The 25,473-nt window shown below is 39.6% G+C and overlaps 1 non-coding gene across 1 annotated transcript; it reads right to left on the bottom strand.

Annotated features, from left to right (window-relative positions):
• Positions 1-2,264: 2,264 nt before the first annotated feature.
• LOC148544495 (small nucleolar RNA R71) lies at positions 2,265-2,372 on the bottom strand. Its single transcript, XR_015901552.1, has one exon. It is a non-coding gene; the product is annotated as a small nucleolar RNA R71 (small nucleolar RNA).
• Positions 2,373-25,473: the final 23,101 nt, after the last annotated feature.

Raw genomic sequence — 25,473 nt, 5'->3', positions numbered from 1 at the left:
TATCTAATCTTTTGGACTGAGGTTTTCACTTTCCATAGAAAGGACATGTCTGTATTTATTTTGCTAAAGCTTGGCTGGCCACTTGACCATGTCTAATTCTTTTGGACCGAAGCTTTAGAATAACATTGCATGAGCCTTTGGATTCTCAGTTATAATTCTGTGCTAAAGCTTGGCTGGCCATTTGGCCATGTCTAATTCTTTTGGACCGAAGCTTTAGACTAACATTGCACATTGGAATTCTTATTAAAAATTTTGAATTTCTTTAATCTCTTTTTCCAAAATAATTTCGAAAATATACAAAAAATCAATAAAATCATAAAAAACCAAAAAATTTTGTGTTTCTTGTTTGAGTCTTGTGTCAAATTTTAAGTTTGGTGCCAATTGCATGTTTTTAAATTTTCTTAGATTTTCGAAAATATATGCATTGTGTTCTTCTTTGATCTTCAAGTTGTTCTTGATGATTTTCCTTGTTTGATCTTTAATTCTTCTTGTTTTGTGTTTTTTCTTGTTTTTCTTGTGCATTTTCGAATTATTAGTGTCTAAAGTTTAAAAATTTCTAAGTTTGGTATCTTGCATGTGTTTCTTTTCTTAAAAATTTTCAAAAATATGTTCTTGATGTTCATCATGATCTTCAAAGTGTTCTTGGTGTTCATCTTGACATTCAAAGTGTTCTTGCATGCATTAGTTGTTTTGATTTTAAATTCTTATGTCTTGTGTCATTTTGTTGTTTTTCTCTTTCTTCATTAATTCAAAAATAAAAAAAATATATTTCCCTTATTTTACTCATAAATTTCGAAATTTTGGGTTGACTTAATCAAAAATTTTCAAAATTTAGTTGTTTCTTGTTAGTCAAGTCAAAACTTCAATTTAAAAATTTTATCTTTTCAAATCTTTTTCATTTTTCTTTCATGGTTTTCGAAAATCCTTCAAAATAAGTTTTTCAAAATCTTTTCCTTAATTTTATTTCATAATTTTCAAAATTATTGCTAACATTTAATGTTTTGATTCAAAATTTTCAAGTTTGTTACTTTTCTATTAAGAAAGGTTCAATCTTTAAATTCTAGAATCATATCTTTTAGTTTCTTGTTAGTCAAGTCAGCAACTTTAATTTTAAAAATCAAATCTTTTTAATTTCTTTTTCAAAATAAATTTCAATCATATCTTTTTCAAAACTTAATTTCAAAATCTTTTTCTAACTTCTTATCTTTTCAAAATTTATTTTCAAATCTTTTTCAATTAACCACTTAACTTGTTTGTTTTAATTTTAAAAAAAGGTTTACTATCTCTTATCTTTTTCAAAACTACTTAACTACTTTTCTCCCTCTAATTTTTAAAAACCCCTAGCCACTTTTTCAAAATTCTTTTTAATTAACTAATTGTTTTAAATTCTAATTTTATTTTATTTCTTTTCTTAAATTCGAATTCTAACTTATAATTAAAATAAAAATAAAAATATTTTTCTTTTCTTTTAATTAAAATTTGAATAACTCTCTCTCTCTCTCTCTCTCTCTCTCTCTCTCATCTCTTTCTATTTATTTTATTTATTTACTAACACTTCTCTTCTACTCATAATTCGAACCCTCTCCTCTCTCTATGTTCGAATTCTTCTTATTTTCTCATTACCTCATTCTTCCATTCTTCCATTCTTCTACTCACATAAAAGAATCTCTATACTGTGACATAGAGGATTCCTCTTCTCTCTTTGTTCTCTTCTTTTTTATATGAGCAGAAACAAGGATAAGAACATTCTTGTTGAAGCTGATCCTGAACCTGAAAGGACTCTGAAGAGGAAGCTAAGAGAAGCTAAAGCACAACACTCTGGAGAGGACCTTACAGAAATTTTCAAAAAAAAAGAAGACATGTCAGCCAAAAATAACAACAATGCTAGAGATGCAAGGAAGGTGCTTGGTGACTTTACTGCACCAACTTCTGACTTCTATGGAAGAAGCATCTCAATTCCTGCAATTAGAGCAAGCAACTTTGAGCTTAAGCCTCAATTAGTTTCTCTAATGCAGCAGAATTGCAAATTCCATGGACTTCCATTAGAAGATCCTCATCAGTTCTTAGCTGAATTCTTGCAAATCTGTGACACTATTAAGACCAATGGGGTTGATCCTGAGGTCTACAGACTTATGCTTTTCCCCTTTGCTGTAAGAGACAGAGCTAGGATATAGTTGGACTCACAACCTAAAGAAAGCCTGAACTCTTGGGAAAAGTTGGTCAATGCTTTCTTGGCCAAATTCTTTCCACCTCAAAAGTTGAGCAAGCTTAGAGTGGAAGTCCAAACCTTCAGACAAAAGGAAGGTGAATCCCTCTATGAAGCTTGGGAAAGATACAAGCAATTGATCAGAAGGTGTCCTTCTGACATGCTTTCAGAATGGAACATCTTATGTATATTCTATGATGGTCTGTCTGAATTGTCCAAGATGTCATTGGATCACTCTACTGGTGGATCTCTTCATCTGAAGAAAATGCCTGCAAAAGCCCAGGAACTCATTGAGATGGTTGCAAATAACCAGTTCATGTATACTTCTGAAAGAAATCCTGTGAATAATGGGATGACTCAGAAGAAAGGAGTTCTTGATATTGATACTCTGAATGCCATATTGGCTCAGAACAAAATATTGAATCAGCAAGTCAATATGATTTCTCAGAACCTGACTGGAATGCAAGCTGCATCCGGCAGTACTAAAGAGGCCTCCTCTGAAGGAGAAGCTTATGACTCTGAGAATCCTGGAATGGAAGAAGTGAATTACATGGGAGAATTCTATGGAAACACTTACAATCCTTCATGGAGAAATCATCAAAATTTCTCATGGAAGGATCAACTGAAGCCTCAACAAGCTTCAATAATAATAATGGTGGGAGAAATAGGTTTGGCAATAGCAAGCCTTTTCCATCATCTTCTGAGCAACAGACAGAGAATTCTAAGCAAAGCCTCTCTGACTTAGCAACCATAGTCTCTGATCTATCTAAGACCACTCTCAGTTTCATGATTGAAACAAGGTCCTCCATCAGAAATTTGGAGGCACAAGTGGGTCAGTTGGGTAAAAGAGTTACTGAAATCCCTCCTAGTACTCTCCCAAGCAATACAGAAGAGAATCCAAAGAGAGAGTGCAAGGCCATCAATATGTCCAAAATGGCCGAACCTGTAGAGGAGGAAGAGGCAGTGATTTCCAGTGAGTAAAACCTCAATGGACGTCCACTGACCACTAAGGAGTTCCCTAATGAGGAACCAAAGGAATCTGAGGCTCATACAGAGACCATAGAGATTCCACTAAACTTACTATTGCCATGCATGAGCTCTGATGAGTATTTCTCCTCTGAAGAGGATGAAGATATTGTTGAAGAGTAAGTTGCTTAGTATCTAGGAGCAATCATGAAGCTGGATGCCAAGTTAGCTGGTAATGAGACTTGGGAGGATGAACCTCCATTGCATCAATGAACTGAATGCATTGGTTCAACTGAATTTACCTCAGAAGAAATCGGATCCCAGAAAGTTCTTAATCCCTTGTACCATAGGCACCATGACCTTTAAGAAGGCTCTGTGTGACCTGGGGTCAGGAATAAACCTCATGCCACTCTCTGTAATGGAAAAACTAGGGATCTTTGAGGTACAAGCTGCAAGAATCTCACTAGAGATGGCAGACAAATCAATAAAACAGGCTTATGGACTTGTAGAGGATGCCTTAGTGAAGGTTGAAGGCCTGTACATCCCTGCTAACTTCATAATCCTAGACACTGGGAAGGATGAAGATGAATCCATTATCCTTGGAAGACCCTTCCTAGCCACAGCATGAGCTGTGATTGATGTGGACAGAGGAGAGCTAGTCCTTCAATTGAATAAGGACTACCTTGTGTTTAAGGCTCAAGGATCTTCTTCTGTAACCATGGAGAGAAAGCATGAAAAGCTTCTCTCAATATAGAGTCAAACAGAGCCCTACACTCAACTTCTAAGTTTGGTGTTGGGAGGCCACTATTAAGCTCCGAGTCTCTGTGAAGCTCTCTAAGAGTTCATTGTCAAGCTATTAACATTAAAGAAGCGCTTATTGGGAGGCAACCCAATGTTATTTAATTATATTTAATTTTATAGATATTTGGTTTCCATTGTTATGTTATGTTTTCTTTAGGTAGATGATCATGTGAAGTCACAAAAATAGCTGCAGAACTAAAGCGGAATCAAAAAATGCATCAAAAATAGCACACCTTGGAGGACAGGCTTACTGGCGTTTAAACGCCAGTAAGGATAGCAGAATAGGCGTTTAACGCCCAGTTTGGCAGCATTCTGGGCGTTAAACGCCATAATTGGCAGACAGACTGGCGTTTAATGCCAGAAAAGGGTGTATGGTGTCTGGCCGGCGTTAAACGCCAGAATTGGCAGACAGACTGGCGTTTAACGCCAAAAAAGGGTGTTTGGTTGGCGTTAAATGCCAGAAAAGGTAGTAGAGTTGGCATTAAACGCCAGAAATGGCACACAGAGAGTGTTTAAACGCCAAAAAGGTGCAAGGAGTAGAATTCCTTGACACCTCAGGATCTGTGGACCCACAGGATCCCCACCTACCCCAACTCACTCTCTCTCCTCTTCACACCTCTCCATAACACTCTTTCCCAAATACCCTTGACCAATCACACCAATACTTCTTCCCCAAACACCATTCACCTATCAAATCCTACCCTCTTCCCCACAATCTCTTCACCACTCATATCCATCCATCATAAAATCCCACCTACCTCACCATTCAAATTCAAAACATTTCCCTCCCAAAGAAATAAAATCCTGACCTAAGTGGCTAAATCAAGTTGTCCCTAACCATGTGCTTGTGGAGTGAAGGTGTCAAGTGAAAAGCTTGAGACTGAGCAGTTAAAGTCGTGGTCTAAAGCAAAAAAAAAGTGTGCTTAAGAGCTCTGGGCACCTCTAACTGGGGACTCTAGCAAAGCTGAGTCACAATCTGAAAAGGTTCACCCAGTTATGTGTCTGTGGCATTTATGTATCCGGTGGTAATACTGGAAAACAAAATGCTTAGGGTCACAGCCAAGACCCATAAAGTAGCTGTGTTCAAAAATCAACATACTGAACTAGGAGAATCAATAACACAATCTGAATTCTGAGTTCCTATGGATGCCAATCATTCTGAACTTCAAAGGATAAAGTGAGATGCCAAAACTGTTCAGAAGCAAAAAGCTACTAGTCCCGCTCATCTAATTGAAACTAATCTTCATTGATGTTTTTGGAATTTATTGTATTTTCTCTTCTTTCTATCCTATTTTATTTTTAGTTTCTTGGGGACAAGCAACAATTTAAGTTTGGTGTTGTGATGAGCAGGTAATTTATACCCTTTTTGGCATTATTTTTATATAGTTTTTAGCATGTTTTAGTTATTTTTTATTATATTTTTATTAGTTTTTATGCAAAAATCATACTTATGGACTTTACTATGAATTTGTGTGTTTTTCTGTGATTTCAGGTATTTTCTGGCTGAAATTGAGGGACCTGAGCAAAAATATGATTCAGAGGCTGAGAAAGGACTGCAGATGCTGTTGGATTCTGACCCTCCTGCACTCGAAGTGTATTTTTTGGAGCTACAAAAGCCCAATTGGCACGCTCTCAATTGTGTTGGAAAGTAGACATCTTGAGCTTTCCAGAAATATATAATAGTCTATATTTTATCCGAGATTCGATGGCCCAAACTGACGTCCAAACGCCCACCAAAGACCCTTTTCTGGAGTAAAACGTCGGAACTGGCACCAGAACTGGAGTTAAACGCCCAAACTGGCACCCAAGCTGGCGTTTAACTCCAAGAATGGCCTATGCACGTGAAAGCTTCAATGCTCAGCCCAAGCACACACCAAGTGGACCCCAGAAGTGGATTTCTGTACTATCTGCACTTAGTTACTTATTTTCTGTAATCCCTAGTGACTAGTTTAGTATAAATTGCACTTTTTACTATTGTATTCGATATACTTGGAGACTTTGATCACTTTTATGTTACAATTGGAGGCTGGCCTCACGGGCATGCCTAGACCTTTTTCTCTTATGTATTTTCTACGATGGAGTTTCTACACCTCATAGACTAAGGTACGAAGCTCTGCTATTCTTCATGAATTAATGCAAGTACTATTATTTTTCTTTCAATTCACGCTTACTTCTTCTCCAAGATATACTCTTGTACTTAATTCAGTTAAGTCAGAATAAAGGGGTGACCCGTGACAATCACCCACTATCTTTGTTACTCGCTTAGCCAAGATCCACGTGCCTGACAACCACAAGCGGTCTACATGATGTTCAACGTAGTCATTGGACGACAGCCGGAGTATATTCTCTTGGGTCTCTAATCCACGGACCGAGTCCGTGAGATTAGGATCTTCGTGGTATAGGCTAGAACCAATTAGCAGCATTCCTGAGATATGGAAAGTCTAAACCTTGTCTGTGGTATTCCGAGTAGGATCTGGGAAGGGATGACTGTGACGAGCTTCAAACTTCTGAATGTTGGGCGCAGTGACAGTATGCAAAAGGATAGAGAGATCCTATTCCGACGCTAGCGAGAACCGATAGATGATTAGCCTTGCGGTAGCTGTACCTGGTATTTTTCATCCGAGACGAGAAATCCGACAGTTGATCAGCCGTGCAGAGATTGTACCTGGTATTTTTCATCCGAGAGGATCATACAGGTTGCCATGGAAGGGAGCACGCATGATTAGAAGAAGACAATAAGAAAGAAGAGGTTCAGAAGCAACAAAGCATCTTCAAATGCTTATCTGAAATTCCCACTGATAAACCCATATTTTATGATTTATCTTGTGCTCAATTTGAGTGTTTTTATCAATTCTTCACCCACTTATTCATATGAATTGCATGGTTTTACTTTTCCTTTCTTATTATGTGATAAGTGTGAAAACATGTTTCCTATGCTTTAAAAGTATTAATTTTAATTGTCCTTTATTTTCATTTGATGCCGTGATTTGTGTGTTAAGTATTTTCAGGTCTTATAGGGCAGGATTGGCTTAAAGGATAGAAAGAAAACATACAAAAATGGAAGGAAAGCACAAAAGTGGAGTTTTGAAGAAAAGGGCAGCGACGCGAACGCATGGACGACGCGAACGCGTGCCTAGCGCGAAATGGCACTAACGCGAACGCATGAACGACGCGGACGCGTGCCTTGAGCAGAATGCAAATGACGCGTACGCGTGACCGACGCGTACGCATGACCAGGGAAAACTCTAAACCACGCGAACGCGTGACCCACGCGCACGCGTAACGGATGCCACGTACAGGAATCTGCAGAAAACGCCCCCAGCGATTTCTGGACCCTTTTTCAGCCCAGATCCAAGCCAAAAACACATAATATAAGCCAGAGAATGGAGGAATCAAAAGGGGGACGTAATGACAACATTCATAATACACAATTTTAGGATTTAGATGTAGTTTTTAGAGAGAGAGGCTTTATCCTCTCTCTCAAGTTTTAGGATTAGGATTTCAACTTCTTCTCAGGTTCAATGTTCCTTTAATTTATGTTTCTCTTCTACTTTTATTTATTCTAATTCTTTTATTTGTATTTGACTTATGTTGCCAAATTGGCTTATGAACCTTTTTATGTTAGATTTGAATATTCTATTTAATATAATTTGAGGTATTTCAGATTTATGATTGTTTTATTCTCTTTATGATGCTTTCAATTTAATTTAGATTTATTTTCCCCTTTTGGCTTTGGTTAAGTAATTGGTAACACTTGAGTTGTCAAACTCAGCAGTAGATTGAGGTTTGGGAATTGCTGATTAATTTGGATTGCTCTGAAGCTAGTCTTTCCACAGGAGTTGACTAGGACTTGAGGATCAAGTTAATTACTCCACTTGACTTTCCTTTATTTAGTAAGGGTTAACTAAGTGGGAGCAAAATCCAATTCTCATCACACCTGATAAGGATAACTAGGATAGGATTTCCAGTTCTCATACCTTGCCAATAGATTTTATAATTATTAATTTATCTTTCTTGCCATTTAAATTACTTGTTCCTTATTTCAAAAAACCAAAAAATATACCTTTTTACATAACTAATAATAAATCATACCTCCCTGCAATTCCTTGAGAGACGACCCGAGGTTTCAGTACTTCGGTTATAAATTTTATTGGGTTTTGTTACTTGTGACAACCAAAACTTTTGTACGAAAGGATTCTCTGTTGGTTTAGAAACTATACTTACAACGCGATTATTCTTATTAAAATTCTTTACCGACAGAAAACCAGTTCGTTCAAAAATGGCGCCGTTGCCGGGGAATTGCAAACGTGTGCCTTATTATTGGTTATTGTAAACATTTTCTTTTACCTGTTTATTTGTTTTTATTTTTGTTTTTAATCTTTTATTAGTTACTATGAGTTCTCACCCCCGTCGCTTTGAGTTTGGTTCTAATATTGTTGAAAGGAATGGAAGCTATAACAGGAACATGCATCAAGGTCAAAACAATCAGAGATGGATGGAGCCACGAGGATCTGATCACCCCTTTAGGCAACAACACCTTCCAACGTACCATGGACAACGACCATTCAACAATGCATGTCGAGACTATAGTTATGGTGGACCCCTTCGTGACAACCAAAACCCACCAAATTGCTATGGTCAAGAGTCATTCCGAGGTGCATACCAAGATGATAGATATGGTGGACCCCCTTGTAGTAACCAACAAGCCCCATCATATGCCTATGACCCACCTCATCAGCATAACTATGAACCACCATACTCACAAGCCCCCTACCACCATTCACCTCCGTATGACCCTAACCTATACCCACCCCAATTCAAATCTAATTATTCCCAAGAACCACCTTGTCCTTATGCACCATGTCCATATCCATCAACCCAAGAATCAAGGGAGCAACTCAAGGAAACAGTGAAAAAATTTCATGCAACCCTTCAACAACTGGAGCAAGTGATTAATCGATTACCTTCCCGACGTTCAGACACTCAAGGAACCCCCATGGCTTCATGTGGACAATCTAATAAAGAACGCATCATGAAAGAGATACTAGAAAATCCAATGGATAGTAAGGAGCATGATTTTGTACTGAAACAAGTGGATGAAGCTGAAATTATCGAAGAAGAAGAATTGGTCGAAGATTTAGGAGATGCTGAACCTCCATGGGAATCCAAAATTGTGGAGAATTCCATCAAGAAGCAAGTTTCCTTAATAATGATAATCACGAGTCACGTTCTCCTAGTAATGAATTTGCATCCGCAAGTGAATTCTTTGAGATTGAAGAATCTTCCCCAAATGAATACGAAGATGATGCGGAGGTAGACTTTTCTCAACCTCCAACTTAAGACTTGAGTGATGAGGAAGATTGATAAACCCATATTTTATGATATATTTTGTGCTTAATTTGAGTGATTTATTCAATCCTTCACCCACTTATTCATGTTAATTGCATGGTTTTACTTTCCCTTCCTTATTATATGATGTATGTGAAAAACATGTTTCCTATGCTTTTAAATTAATTATTTTAATCACCTTTAATTCCATTCGATGCCGTGATTAGTGTGTTGAGTAGTTTTCAGATCTTCTAAGGTATGAATGACTTAAAGGATGGAAAGGAAACATACAAAAATGGAAGGAAAGCACAAAATGGAGCTTCTGAAGAAACTGGCATCCACGCAATCGCATGGGCGACGCGGACGCATGCCAAGCGCAAAGAAGCAGCCACGCGGCCGCATGACTGACGCGACCGCGCGCCTTAAGCAGAACGAATATGACGCGGTCGCATGACTGACGCGACCGCGTGACAAGAAAAGCTCCAAATGACGCGACCGCGTGACCCACGCGGACGCGTGACAGAGGCCACGCACCAAAAATTGCAGAAAACGCTCATAGCGAATTCTGAAGCCCTTTTTGGCCCAAATCCAAGTCCAGAAGGCATAGACCAGAGGTTATGAAGTGAGGGAATGCATCCATTCAAGGAGAGCTCGCTAATTTAGTTACTTTTCCATGATTTAGATCTAGTTTTGAGAGAGGTTCTCTCCTCTCTCTCTCTTAGGATTTAGGACTTCTCTTACTTTTAGGAGTGACTCTCAATCCCAAGTTCTTTATTTTTATTTATTCTTCCAATTTAATTTATGAACTCTTCATGTTAGATTATAATTTCCCTTATTAATGTTATTTGAGGTATTTCAATTCATGATTGCTTTCTTTAATTTATGTTATTGTTGCTTTACATCTGAAGGCATTTTTATTCCAGCAAATTCACTTTTTCCTCTTTTGGTCTTGGTTAAGAAAGCAGTAACTCAGGAGTTATCTTATCTCAACATAATTGATAACTATTATCTTTGCTAATTGAACTGAGCTTCAATAATCATACCTTTTTCTTAGGAAATAAATAGGATTCGAAGATCAAACTAATTAGTCCCTTGACTTTCCTTTACTTTAGTAAAGGTTGACTAAATGGAATAAAGATTCAACTTTCATTGTTGTTGATAAGAATAACTAAGCCTGGACTTCCAATTTCTCAGACCTTGCCAAAAGTTTGCTTTACAGTATTTATTTATTTTAATTGCTATTTAAATCATTTGTCATATTTGTTCCTCATTCTTAAAACCCCAAACTTACAATCTCCGTAACCAATAATAAGAACATACTTCCCTGCAGTTCCTTGAGAAGACGACCTGAGATTTAAATACTCGGTTATCAATTTAAAAGGGGTTTGTTACTTGTGACAACCAAAACGTTTGTAAGAAAGGTTAATTGCTTGGTTTAGTAACTATACTTGCAATGAGTATTTACCATAACTTCTAAACCATCAATCTTCTTCTCTTTCAAAAATGGCGCCGTTGCCGGGGAACTGCTAACGTGTGCCTTATTATTGGTTATTGTAAATATTTTTTCTTTTGCTTGTTTATTTATTTCTGTTTTTCTTTTTTTATTTTATTTGCTACTATAAATTCTCACCCCTCTCGCTTTGAGTTTGGGTCTAACTTTGTTGAAGGAAATAGAAGTTACAGCAGGAATATGCATCAAGGTCAAACCAATCAAGGATGGATGGAGCCAAGAGGATTTAATCAACCCTTTAGGCAACAACACCCCCCAAGATATCATGGACAACGACCATTCTACAATGCATCCCCAGCTGATAGATATGGTGGACAACCTTGTAACTACCAACAAGTCCCACCCCGTGCCTATAGACCAACCTCTCAACATAACCTCGAACCACCACACTCATAAGCTTCTCTTCACCATTCGCCACCGTATGATCCTTTCCTACCCCAGTTCCAATCCAATCACTCCCAAGCACCACCACTTCCCTATGTCTCATGTCCAAATCCATCACCCCGAGAATTAGAGGTTCACCTCAAGGCAACAGTAAAGAAACTTCAAACAACCATTCGACAAATGGAGCAAGCAGTAATTCAATTAGCTTCTAGACGCGCGAACATTCAAGGACCAACCACAGCCCCATGTGGACAATCTAATGAAGAGCGTAGCATGAAGGAGACACTAGAAACTCCAGTGGACAAGACAGAGCATGAATTTGTACTAGAACAAGTAGAAGAAGCTGTCATTGTACAAGAAGAAGAGTTGGTTGAAGATCTAGGAGATGCTGAACCTCCATGGGAATCCAGAGTTGAGGAGAACTCCGTCAAGGACGTTACAGTTGATGCTAAGGAGGATATTGCACAATCCCCAAGGCAAGTCGTTTATGAAGAACTAGACGGAATAACCCAGGACACAAATTCCCTTGATGATGATAGTCGCAAGTCAAGCTCTCTTAGTAATGAACTTGCATCTGCAAGTGAATTCTCTGAGATCGAAGAATCTTCCCCAAATGAATACAAAGAAGATGCAGAGGTAGATTTCTCCCAACCTCCAATCTATGACTCAAGTGATGAGGAAGACATAGAAGACTTTGACTAGGACTTAGATGCATTTGAAGAACCTTACAAGGAAGTGGAGGAATTCACAGAAGAACACAAGGGAATAGAACTCACAGAACCATTGGAATCACCTACCCCAAGGCCATTACCACCCAATACAAGCTTCAAGTGGGTACAATCCTTAACCTTTAACTGTATTTTTCCACTTGAATATGGTTTACTTGAAATAGATGGCCAGCTTAGAGCTCTCTGCGGCTTTAAGAGTAAGAAGGAAATGGCTCGTGCTCAGAGCTGGTGTACAAGGTTCAATAAGGTTCCACGCTTCAACTTGAAGTGCACGGATTGGTATCATGCTCAATTGAATGGATCTCGGAAAATGTTTGGTCACTATGGTGAGAATCTACTTTCTAAACCGCCCGGATGGAAAAATATAGATCAAAACGAAGGCGGATTTAGAACCAAAGTTTGGGATCCTGGAAAATATTCTGATATTCATCACCCCGGGAGCCTGAGACTCTATTTGAAGCTGCTCAGAAGCTTTACATGCCTAGTTTGGGGCCCCGGAGGCTATTGGCATTCCAAGCATTGGTGGAGATTTTTGGATGAATTTAAGCATAAGCCGCCATAACAGGAAGCTCCTCCAATGTCCAACTTAAGGACTTTAACTAAAAGTGCTAGGTGGGAGACAACCCACCATGGTATGATCGTTCCTTTTGTAATTTTAATTTTAATTAGTTTTTTTTTGTTTTTGAATTTTATTTTATTTTATTGAACCTGGAATCATGCATAGCATTCACATTAAGCACTGCATTCTGCATATTGCATTCCGCATTCTGCATATAAAAAAAGGGTGCGCGACGCGACCGCATCATCTATGCGATCGCGTCAAATGGCGAACTACACTTCCCACGCGACCGCGTCATCCACGCGGCCGCATGACCTGGAAATCGGCGTAAGGATCCAACGTCCAGAGAGTTGGGCTGAAATCGTACGGCCATTGTGCGTCTAGCACAAAATGGCCCACGCGATCGCATGCCCCATGCGATCGCGTCACTTGCACACAATCAATCCCACGCGACCGCGTGAGCGACGCGACTGCGTTGCATGGATTGCACGAACACCCCCAAGGAGACAGAGAGTTGCGCTGAAACGACGCTGGATTCGTGCGTTTAGCACAAATTCCAGCGACGCGATCGCCTGCCCCATGCGATTGCGTCATTTACTCTTTTTGCCCTCCGCGCGATTGCGCCATCCACACGATCGCGTCAACCACCTTTTTTGCTCCAGCCACGCGACCGCGTGCCCCACGCGGCCACGTGGATTCAAAAATATAACCCCCCCAGTCACGCGAAACCCCATCAGTCGCGACACCCCCCCCAACTCTTCTTCTCCCTCTCTTCTCTCCAACCCTTAACCACCACCACCCAGCCACCACCGCGCCACCACCCAGACGCCGCCGACCGTCCCAACCGCAACCCCCGTCCACCAGCAACACCACCTCTCTCCCCCCTCCCTTCCCCTACCCCCATCACCCTCTCTTCCCCCCTGCCCCGAACAGTCGCGCCGCCGTGCCCACCACCGGACACTACCCCCAGCCACCTTTCTGCCTATTCTCATTATTCGGCCTTCCAGGTTCCGCAACACGTAATCCATTTTATCCATTCGTAGTTATTCTTATTTTTCCATTTATGTTCATATTTAGGCTAGTTAGATATGCATGTTGTAGTGGATTTTAGGTTGTTAGGTAGCCTAGGATGTGGTTAGTGGATTTAGGTCTGTTTACTTGCACTGTTCTTGTTTCTGTTTTATCAAATTTGTGAATCTGCTGCTGCTGTGATCTTGTTCATATGTTGTATTTCTTGTATATTGCTACTCCTTACACTGAATTTTCATGCTTATATTCATTATATGTAACTGCAGCTTGATTTTTTTAATTCATATGAACTGTTTGATTGCTGTTTATTTTCCGGGAAAATCCAATTTTAGCCGGAATGCTGCCCAAATTTTTTATAAATCTTTTTGACTTTCATTCCTGTTTTGATTTTGGAATCTTGAACTCTGTTTTCCTCTGCTTTAACCAAACCATTCATGAATGCCAGGGCATGCATTCTTATCCTCTTTGATTTCCTAGTTCCTAAACTGCAATTTTGATGTTTGATTCCTATTTTTGCTTTCTTTATCTCTATTTGAATCATCATCAAACTGTTTTACTTGTGTGAATATGAGTTACCTATAGCTTCTACCTGTGATTACTTGTTACTTGGACTATTTTCATTATGCCTCTTACTTTAACCTATTTTTCACTAACCCACTAATTTTGACTCTAACCAACCTAACCTTTTCAAAACTTCTTTTTTTTGCTTTTCTTTCACTTTCTTTTAACATTCTAACCAAGGCGTGATGTTAATTTTTCTATTTAACTTACATTCAATTACATTTTGGATTGTGATTTCTCTTTTCAGACTTTTCACTCATATACAATCCTAAATGCACATTTTACTTAACTCATATTCATTATCCTATTGCTCCTTTGCCACTTTGTGTTTTCTTTGATTATTTGCCTATTTGCTTTCCTATTTTTATTATATCCTGGTTTTCTGTTTTTCAGGATGTCAGATTCCCAGAGAAAGGGAAAAGGCAAGGCCACTACTGGCAAAAGGAAAAGAGGAGAAGCCTCTGTGTCTATCATCGACCTCATGCATGATGCCTCCTTGCGGGAGAAAGCCTTTACCCCGCAGGAGAAGGCTGACCAGCTACTTCCCGCCACTGACCCAGTAAAGTTTACAAACCGATACTGTGAGCTGAAGTATCCGGTGTTTGCAAACTCCAGGAACCTATACCTGGAGTGAACTTTGAAGATCTCAGAAGAACTCCAGCAATACACCTCTGATCAGATCAAACAAAGAGGCTGGTTCTTTCTGGAGAGACCTCTGACTGAGGTTAATGCATCTTGGGTTAGGGAATTCTACTACAACTACTTCAAAACTTCCCTAGATGCAGTGAACCTCAGAGGGAAGCAGATTCTGGTTACTGAGGAGGCAATAGAAGAGGTTCTGAAACTTCTGCCCAAGACTGATCAGACAGATGGCTATCAGAAAGCTGAGGAAGATATGCGCTATATGCGATTTGACTGGGATGCAGTAAAGGCGAGGATCGCCCTTGACCCGATAGTTCCTTGGATCATGGGTCAGAACACCACCATGCCCAAAGGGATCAAGCGGATTTACCTGAACGATGAGGCTCGGCTATGGCATCAGATATTCAGCAACTACATTATGCCGAGTACTCACGAGACTGAGATACCAGCCGCTATGATCACCCTCCTTTGGTGTGTGATGGAGGGCAAGGACCTGTACCTGCCACGCTTTATCCGGCACTATATGGCCAGGGTCTACGTCCGAGGCACTCTTCCCTTTCCCTATTTGGTTACACAGCTGGGCCGTCGAGCTGACGTACCATGGGAGGATGCTGATGAGAGGCCACCTGTTGTAGAGTGCAAGAAGCTTATCCCGCACAGCAGGAACTTCCTGGCCTTGGGCTACAGACCTCCATTCCTGACTGCCACTGCTGATGATACAGCTACACCATCTGCCGGTCCCTCTTCCTCCACTGCTGCACCACCTACCCCTGCCACCACCACTGCACCTCCACCTGCCATAGAGCCTATCTATCATCTGGTGCACCGCTTGTTTCGACGACTTAACCAGATGGAGCGTCGCAACAAGCGACGCTATGAGCACCTGAAGCTGATGATACGATCCGGCGACATCCCCTCCGAGCCTGACACACCATCTGAGGCATCTGAGGAGGAGGCGGATGCATCCGAGGTAGAGATCCATCCCCAGGGAGAGGCAGAGCAGGCAAACACCCAGCAGGCAGCACCCCAGCAGATCCTGAGATCCCCATTCAGACAGCCCCTCCTCTCCAACAGCCGGACATTCAGCCAGCCACCACAGAGACACTAGCTACCATCCCTTCCAGTGATGACACCCCTTCACACCCTGCTTGAGTGAGCATCAGGGATGATGCTTCATTTTAAGTGTGGGGAGGTCGCCATCTCTGGCGTATTATTTTGGTGAACCACTACAGATTCTTTTTCTTTTATTTTGGATATTTTTCTGTATTTTTCTCTCTATTTTTATTTTTATTTTCTGAGTATTTATACATTGCTACTTTTATGTATTTTTACTTTACTTCTGCATTTTGCATTTTTAGTTCATATTTTAGCCACTTAGTTGCAATTCTAACTTATTAGTTATAGAAATTGTGGATTGATTATTATAGTTTACCCTTTTTAGCATAAGATAACTCAAAATAGATTGAAAAGAAAAAGGAAGTAAACTAGAGACTTTAACAAAATCAAAACAACCCACACCTTGTATATATAGCATTACATGTTAGTTAACAACACTTCATCAAGGAGAAACACTAGAACTTTAAAGCCATTCAATATAAGTTTTACATTGAGAATCATGAGAATTTTTAACTAAACCTGCATGACATACAAAAGTGATAAATGATTTTTGAGCTAGAGAACACATAGCCTGTGAGTTTTGAGCTTAATTGTATGGTTACATTCAAACCATAATTTTTATTCCTGTGTGTTTCGCCCTTCTTATTTATTCTGATGTTCTTTACTTTGTTTTAATCTATATGTCCAATTATAGAATATAGAATATAGATAGATACCAAAAGAATGATTGAGGCCGTCATTTGATTTTAGCTCACTTATCCCAAATTAACCTACCTTTCACATCACCCTTGTTAGCCCCCTTGAGCCTTTAAATCCCCTTTTATTCTATTAGCCACACTAACTTAAGCAGAAAAATAAAATAAAATCCCAAGTTGAATCCTTGGTTAGCTTAAGATACAAAATTATGAATAGTTTAAAATGTGGAAAACCTATTGGGAACATGGATGATAAAAACAAAAGGTAGAAAAGTTAAAAGGAATAAAATAACTCAAATTAAAAATTTTGGGAAGCATGCTCATGAGAAATTAAAGTGATTAAATTACCATGTGCATTAAAAAAAAACATAAAAATTTCAGTATTTAAAAAAAGGGGATACAAAAGAATTCCCCAAATGCAAAAATAAAAGCAATGCACATGGAATAAGAACAAAAGTTGAAACATGAGCATGTAACATCCAAAAGTGGGAAAAATATGGAAAAATAGGTAAAGAAGTTTTGTTTTACTAAGTATGTATGTTAGGTGAGATCTTAGTCTAATTAAGGATTCACTTATTAGCTCACATAGCCTTATACATATATCCTTACCTTTACCTTGGCCCCATTACAATCTTAATTAAAGACCTCATGATTTTTGGTATGACAGTATTTATAATTGTTGATTGGTTAGATGAAGAACAAAGTTATAGAAAAGAAGAATAAAAAGAGGAATAGAGTGATTAACCCAATAAACACTGAGTGACTAGAGAGTAAACACAATTCCAGTGAGGGTTCAATAGCTCATTAACATTTATCTCTGTTTGAATTATCTAATTGTCTTGCAAGTTCACAAAATGCTTTTTCTCCCATCTCAATTGTAAAAGTGCTTATTGATTATCTAAGGCTTGGCTATATATACACATATGACTCCTTGAGAATGTAAATTTATTTAACTACCTGTAAGCTTTATATATGAGTGAATAAATTAGAATTGCATGTTGCATTTAGGTAGTTGCATTTAGATTAGATTTCATTGCATGACATCCCATCACTTTAACCTTACTTATTACCTTGGATTTAGCATGAGGACATGCTATTGTTTAAGTGTGGGGAGGTTGATAAACTCATATTTTATGATATATTTTGTGCTTAATTTGAGTGATTTATTCAATCCTTCACCCACTTATTCATGTTAATTGCATGGTTTTACTTTCCATTCCTTATTATATGATGTATGTGAAAAACATGTTTCCTATGCTTTTAAATTAATTATTTTAATCACCTTTAATTCCATTCGATGTCGTGATTAGTGTGTTGAGTAGTTTTCAGATCTTCTAAGGTAGAAATGACTTAAAGGATGGAAAGGAAACATACAAAAATGGAAGGAAAGCACAAAATGGAGCTTCTGAAGAAACTGGCATCCACGCGATCGCATGGGCGACGCGGACGCATGCCAAGCGCAAAGAAGCAGCCACGCGGCCGCATGACTGACGCGACCGTGCGCCTTAAGCAGAACGAATATGACGCGGTCGCATGACTGACGTGACCGCGTGATAAGAAAAGCTCCGAATGACGCGACCGCGTGACCCACGCGGACGCGTGACAGAGGCCACGCACCAGAAATTGCAGAAAACGCTCATAGCGAATTCTGAAGCCCTTTTTGGCCCAAATCCAAGTCCAGAAGGCATAGACCAGAGGTTATGAAGTGAGGGAATGCATCCATTCAAGGAGAGATCGCCAATTTAGTTACTTTTCCATGATTTAGATCTAGTTTTGAGAGAGGTTCTCTCCTCTTTCTCTCTTAGGATTTAGGACTTCTCTTAGTTTTAGGAGTGACTCTCAATCTCAGATTCTTTATTTTTATTTATTCTTCCAATTTAGTTTATGAACTCTTCATGTTAGATTATAATTTCCCTTATTAATGTTATTTGAGGTATTTCAATTCATGATTACTTTCTTTAATTTATGTTATTGTTGCTTTACATCTGAAGGCATTTTTATTCCAGCAAATTTACTTTTTCCTCTTTTGGTCTTGGTTAAGAAAGCAGTAACTCAGGAGTTATCTTATCTCAACATAATTGATAACTGTTATCTTTGCTAATTGAACTGAGCTTCAATAATCCTACCTTTTTCTTAGGAAATAAATAGGATTCGAAGATCAAACTAATTAGTCCCTTGACTTTCCTTTACTTTAGTAAAGGTTGACTAAGTGGAATTAAGATTCAACTTTCATTGTTGTTGATAAGAATAACTAAGCCTGGACTTCCAATTTCTCAGACCTTGCCAAAAGTTTGCTTTACAGTATTTATTTATTTTAATTGCTATTTAAATCATTTGTCATATTTGTTCCTCATTCTTAAAACCCCAAAATTACAATCTCCATAACCAATAATAAGAACATACTTCCCTGCAGTTCCTTGAGAAGACGACCCGAGGTTTAAATACTCGGTTATCAATTTAAAAGGGGTTTGTTACTTGTGACAACCAAAACGTTTGTAAGAAAGGTTGATTGCTTGGTTTAGTAACTATACTTGCAACGAGTATTTACCATAACTTCTAAACCATCAATCTTCTGCTCTTTCAAAGATATCAAAGACTTTGATCAAGACGTGGTTGCAGTTGAAGAAGTTTGCCAGAAAGTGGAAGAATTCACAGAAGAATACAAGGGAGTAGAGCTTGCAAAACCCCTAAAAACACCTTTTCCAAGGCCATTACCATCCAATACAAATTTCAAGTGGATAAAATCCTTAGCCTTTATCTTTACTTTTTCACTTGAATATGGTTTGCTTGAAACAGATGGCCAGCTTAGAGCTCTTTGCGGCTTCAAGAGCAAAAGGGAAATGGTTCGTGCTCAAGGCTAGTATGCAAGATTTAATGAGGTTCCACGCTTCACTTTGAAGTGTAGGGATTGGTTTCAAGTTCGATTGAATGGGTCTCGGAAGATGTTTGGTCAACTTGGTGAGAATACAATTTCTAAACCACCCGGCTGGAAAAATATAGATCGAAACAAAGGCGGATATAAAAGCAAGGTTTGGGATCTTGAAATATTTTCTGATATTAGCACCCTGGGAGCCTGAAAACCTGTTTGAATTTGCTTAAGGGCTTTACATGCCTAATTTGGGACCCCGGAGGCTGTTGGCATTCTAAACAGTGGTGGAAATTTTTGGATGAATTTAAGCACAAGCCACCATAGCAGGAAGCTCAGCAAATGTCCAACTTAAGGACTTTAACCAAAAGTGCTAGGTGGGAAACAACCCACCATGGTATGATCGTTCCTTTTTCAATTTTGGTTTTATTTCGTTTTGTTTGTTTTTGAGTTTTATTTTATTCTATTTTCATTGAACCTGGAATTATTCATAGCACCCACATTATCATTGCATTTTGCATCCTGCATATATATATAAAAAAAAGGCACCCCACGCATGTGCATGGGCAACACGTGGGCGTCGATTGCAAATCGGCGTCAAAATCCAATGCCCGGAAAGTTGGGCTGGAATCGTGCGGCTGTGGTGCATTAGGCACAAATTGGGCCACGCGTTCGCGTTCGCGTGGATTCAAATATCCTAACCCCAACCCACGCAAAACCCTACCCCTTTCGCGTCCCCAAAACCCCTCCCTCCCCCTGCACTCTCTCTTCTCCCTTCCCCCAACCACCATATCACCACCACCTCTCACCGACCTCCCACCCTCACCAACCAGCGCCGTCGCGCCACCCTCGCCAGAACACCCCCTTCTCTCTTTCTTTCCTCTTTCTCCCCTCCACTCCACGACCCCGACCCCACTGCCGCGCCGCCCCGTCACCGAGCCGCTCAGCGCCGCCGCCACCTCCCAGAACCTCCTGCCAACCACCACCACCCCCATCACCCTAACCCTACTCGCCCCCTCTCCTCCCATCTCTCTCAGCCAACCCCACCGCCGCCAAGGACCATCGCCCCGCAGCCCTGCCACCACCGTGAAACCCCAGCGCCACCGTGTTAACCACCCACCACCAACACCATCTCTCTGCGCTCTAATTCTGTTCCTCTGCCCACCAGGTTCCGCCGAACACTGAATCCTTTTTCTCGTTGATTAGTTAGTTAGTTTTTTTAATTCTGTTCAAATTAGGATAGTTAGAGATGCATGATCGTAGTGGATTTTAGGTGGTTAGGTAGCTAGGATGTGGTTAGTGGATCTAGGCCTGATAATTGCACTGTTCTTGTTAATTGTTTAATCTGTTTCGCAATTTCGAATATGCTGTGTTGATGATGTTGTTCATATGCTGTTCTTTACTTTTTTTTATGTGGATTGAATTTTTTTATTTTGAATTCATGTGAATTATTACTTTTTACCCTTTTCTGCATTTTCTTATTATCATATGAACTGGTTTTTGCTATTGTTTATTACCCGGGAATGTCCAATTTTTAGACGAAATGCTGCCCAATTTTTTTCAGCATAATATTTCACTCCACTACCATTCATGAATTAGTTTTGGAACTTTCTAATTTTGCACTAAATGGTTTTAACCAAAGCAATTCATGAATGCATGGGCCAGCTTTCTCCTTCTTTCTGATTCCCTTATTTGATTAAATCAAATTATTGATGATTTCACTTTGAATTTGTAATTCTTTTCCATGATTAATCATCAGTAATCTGCACTTTTTCCTTGAATTTGAGTTACTTGTTTTCAAATTTGTGCAATTTTAGTTATTGGGAACTACAACACCATGCCACTGACTTTAACTTCATTTTTAACTCTTAACCACTTTTAACTTTCTAACTTTTTAATTTTCAACTAACTACTTTCAAAACCACTTCAAGGCATGCTTAGTGTTGTTCCTAATTACAAACAATTCTGCACATCAAAGATTTTGGGTTGTGATTTTTCTTCTCCAACTTTTAACTTGCCTACAATCCAAAATTTTTCATCAAATTAACTAAATTCATGCTTACATTGCCACTTTATTCCTCTTTTGCCAATATATGCTTCTATTGATATATTCTTATTTGCTTACCTGTTTTCCTGCTTTCGTTCTTAAAATGTATTATGGAATTTATGCTTTTCAGGATGTTTGACCCTAAAAGTAAAGGAAAGGATAAAGCAACCACTGGAAAAAGGAAAAGAGGAGAATCCTCTACCTCTATATTGGATATCCTCCACGACGATTCCTGGAAGGAGAAGAACTTTACCCCGCAGGAAAAGGCCGATCAGCTACTGCCTGCCACAGACCCTGTCAAGTTTACCAACAAATACTGTGAGCTTAAGTATCCAGTTTTTGCCACTTCCAGAAACCTATACCTGGAAAGGACCCTCAAAATTCCAGAAGAACTCAAACAATACACTTCAGAACAAATTAAACAGAGAGGCTGGTTCTTCTTGGAAAGGAACCTGACTGAAGTCAACTCATCCTGGGTCGGAGAATTCTACTGTAACTACTTCAAAACATCCCTGGATGCAGTACAGCTTCGTGGCAAGCAGATTCTGATTACTGAAGAAGCCATTGAAGAAATCCTCCAGCTTCAGCCTAAGTCAGATCAGCCAGACGGTTATTAAAAGACTGAAGAGGATATGCGATTCATGAGATTTGACTGGGACGCAGTCAAGAGGACTATAGCCCTTGATCCTACTGTCCCATGGGTCATGGGCAAGTCCACGGTGGCCCCAAAAGGAATAAAGATTATGTACCTGAATGATGAGGCTCAGATTTGGCAGCAGATTCTGAGTAATTATGTGATGCTGAGCACTCATGAAACAGAGGTGCCAGCTACTATGAATACCCTCATCTGGTGTGTGATGGAGGGAAAGGACTTATATTTGTCCCACTTTGTCCGGTATTACATGGCCAGAGTCCATGTCAGAGGCACCCTCCCTTTTCCATACTTAATTACTCAGCTGGGCCGCCGAGCTGAGGTGCCCTGGGAGCTAGCAGATGAAAAGCCCACCGCAACAGACTGCAAGAAGATCATCCCTCACAGTAGGAAGTTTCAGGCTCTGGGCTACAGACCTCCTTTTCTCACTGACTCTACTGAGGCAGCCACATCTTCTGCTGCCCCTTCAGGCCCTGCTGCACCAGCCACCACTACTGCACCCTCACTTGCTTCATAGCCCATCTACCACCTCGTGCATCGCTTATTTGACCGGTTGGACCAGATGGAGCGCCGCAACCAGCGGCAATATGAAAGATCTGAGCGTCGCAACAAGCAATGCTATGAGCACTTAAAGTTGATGATCCGATCTGGCCACCACAACATCCCCTCCGAGCCTGATACCCCTTCTGAGCCATCTGAGGAGGAGGCAGACGATCATGAGGAGGAGGCACATGCAGAGGCTGCGTGGTGCACAAAATCACAATCACACTTTTACAATTCTGCACAACTAACCAGCAAGTGCACTGGGTCGTCCAAGTAATATACGTTACGTGAGTAAGGGTCGATCCCATGGAGATTGTCGGCTTGAAGCAAGCTATGGTTATCTTGTAACTCTTAGTCAGGATATCAATAATTCTCAGATTTAATTGTAAAAAGTAAAAGAACATGAAATAAATACTTATTTTGCAGTAATGGAGAACAGGTTGAGGTTTTGGAGATGCTCTATCTTCTGAATCTCTGCTTTTCTACTGTCTTCTTCTTCATGCACGCAAGGATCCTTCCATGGAAAGCTGTATGTTGGTGGATCACCGTTGTCAATGGCTACCATCCGTCCTCTCGGTGAAAATGGTCCAAATGCGCTGTCACCGCATAGCTAATTATCTGTCGGTTCTCACTCATGTTGGAATAGGATCCATTGATCCTTTTGCGTCTGTCACTACGCCCAGCACTCGTGAGTTTGAAGCTCGTCACAGTCATCCCTTTCCAGATCCTACTCAGAATACCACAGACAATGTTTAGACTTTTCGGATCTCAGGAATGGCCGCCAATAATTCTAGCCTATACCACGAAGGTTCTAATCTTAGATTAGAAACCCAAGAGATATGCACTCAAGCTATTGCAGATAGAACGGAGGTGGTTGTCAGGCACGCGTTCATAGGTGAGAATAATGATGAGTGTCATGGATCATCACATTCATCAGGTTGAAGTGCGAGTGAATATCTTAGAATAGAAACAAGCGTGATAGAATGGAAAACAGTAGTAATTGCATTAATTCATCGAGACACAGCAGAGCTCCTCACCCCCAACCATGGGGTTTAGAGGCTCATGCCGTCAGAAATACAATATGAAACGTGTAAAGTGTCATGAGGTGTGTAAATACAATAACAAAAGGTTCTATTTATAGAAAACTAGTAGCCTAGGGTTTACAGAAATGAGTAAATGCTGCAGAATCCACTTCCGGGCCAACTTGGTGTGTGCTTGGGCTGAGCATTGAAGCTTTCATGTGTAGAGACTTTTCTTGGAGTTAAACGCCAGCTTTTGTGCCAGTTTGGGCGTTTAACTCCAGCTTTTTTGCCAGTTCTGGCGTTTTGACGCCAGAATTTTTATGATGACTTGGAACGCCGGTTTGGGCCATCAAATCTCGGGCAAAGTATGGACTATTATATATTGCTAGAAAGCCCAGGATGTCTAATTTCCAACACAATTGAGAGCGTGCCAATTGGGCTTCTGTAGCTCCAGAAAATTCACTTCAAGTGCAGGGAGGTCAGAATCCAACAACATCTGCAGTCCTTTTTCAGCCTCTGAATCAGATTTTTGCTCAGGTCCCTCAATTTCAGCCAGAAAATACCTAAAAACATAGAAAAATACACAAACTCATAGTAAAGCCCATAAATGTGATTTTTATTTAAAAACTAATAAAAATATAGTAAAAAGTAATTAAACACATACTAAAAACTACCTAAAAATAATACCAAAAAGCGTATAAATTATCCGCTCATCACTGCGCAGGCAGGACCTGAGCAGGCTACACCACACCATGAGGAGCCCCATCAGATACAGCTAGCTGATCCAGAGATCCCTCTACAGGCAGAGCCTCCACTTCAGCAGGCAGACCCTCCGACCCTCATACAGACTACAGAGCCTCAGACCACCACAGAGACACCTACTGCACATCCTTCCGGAGATGACACTTCTTCACATCCAGCTTGAGTGAGCATCAAGGACGACGCTATTATTTAAGTGTGGGAAGGTCGCCATCTTTGGCGAATTTTATTTTGGTGAACCACTTTTCAGACTCTCTTTTATTCTATTTTGCTTATCTTTCTGTATTTTTATTTTTATTTTTATTTTATCTTATCTTATTTATCTTTTAGTACTTGCACATTTTTCTATTTTTACTGTATTTCTATATTTTGTACTTTGGTTTATATATTTATCTTAGATATCTAGTTTAGTTGCACTTTTAGCTTATTAAGTTGTGATATAGAATATATGGATTAGTTAGCTTAGTTTACCCTTTTTGCATACGATAATTTGGATTAATTGAAAATAAAAAGAGTAAACTAGAGACTTTACTATAACAGAATCACAATAATTCACACACTATATATATATAGCAATAAATGTGAGTCAGTTAACAACATTTCTTCAAGGAAGAACACTAAGTTTTTAAGAGCCATCCTAAGATTCACATTGAGTTGAATGTAACTTCCTGATTTCTACTTGCATGACATACATAACTGATATATGGTTTTTGAGCCAAAGAACACACAACCCGTGAGTTTTTTAGCTTAATTGTAGGGTTGCATTTAAGCATAAATTTCATTCCTGTGTGTTTCGCACTTCTTTTCTATGCTTGTAATCTTAACTGTGTTTCAATTTATATGTCCAATATAGAATGTAGATACATACCCACATATGATTGAGGCCATCATTTGAATTTTCCCTTACATATCCCAAATAAGCCTACCTCATACATCACCTTTGTTAGCCCCCTTGAGCCTTTTAATCCCCTTTTTGTTCTATTACCATATTACTAGCCTTAAGCAGAAAAACAATTTAAAAACCCCAAGCTGAATCCTTGGTTAGCTTAAGATAGAAAT

The sequence above is a fragment of the Arachis ipaensis genome, chromosome B9 (genome assembly GCF_059453495.1).
Source record: "Arachis ipaensis isolate K30076 ecotype BB chromosome B9, ASM5945349v1, whole genome shotgun sequence".
Taxonomy (NCBI): Eukaryota; Viridiplantae; Streptophyta; class Magnoliopsida; order Fabales; family Fabaceae; genus Arachis; species Arachis ipaensis.
The sequence above is the reverse complement of the archived record's forward strand: the minus strand, read 5'-3'. Positions and strand labels throughout refer to the sequence as shown.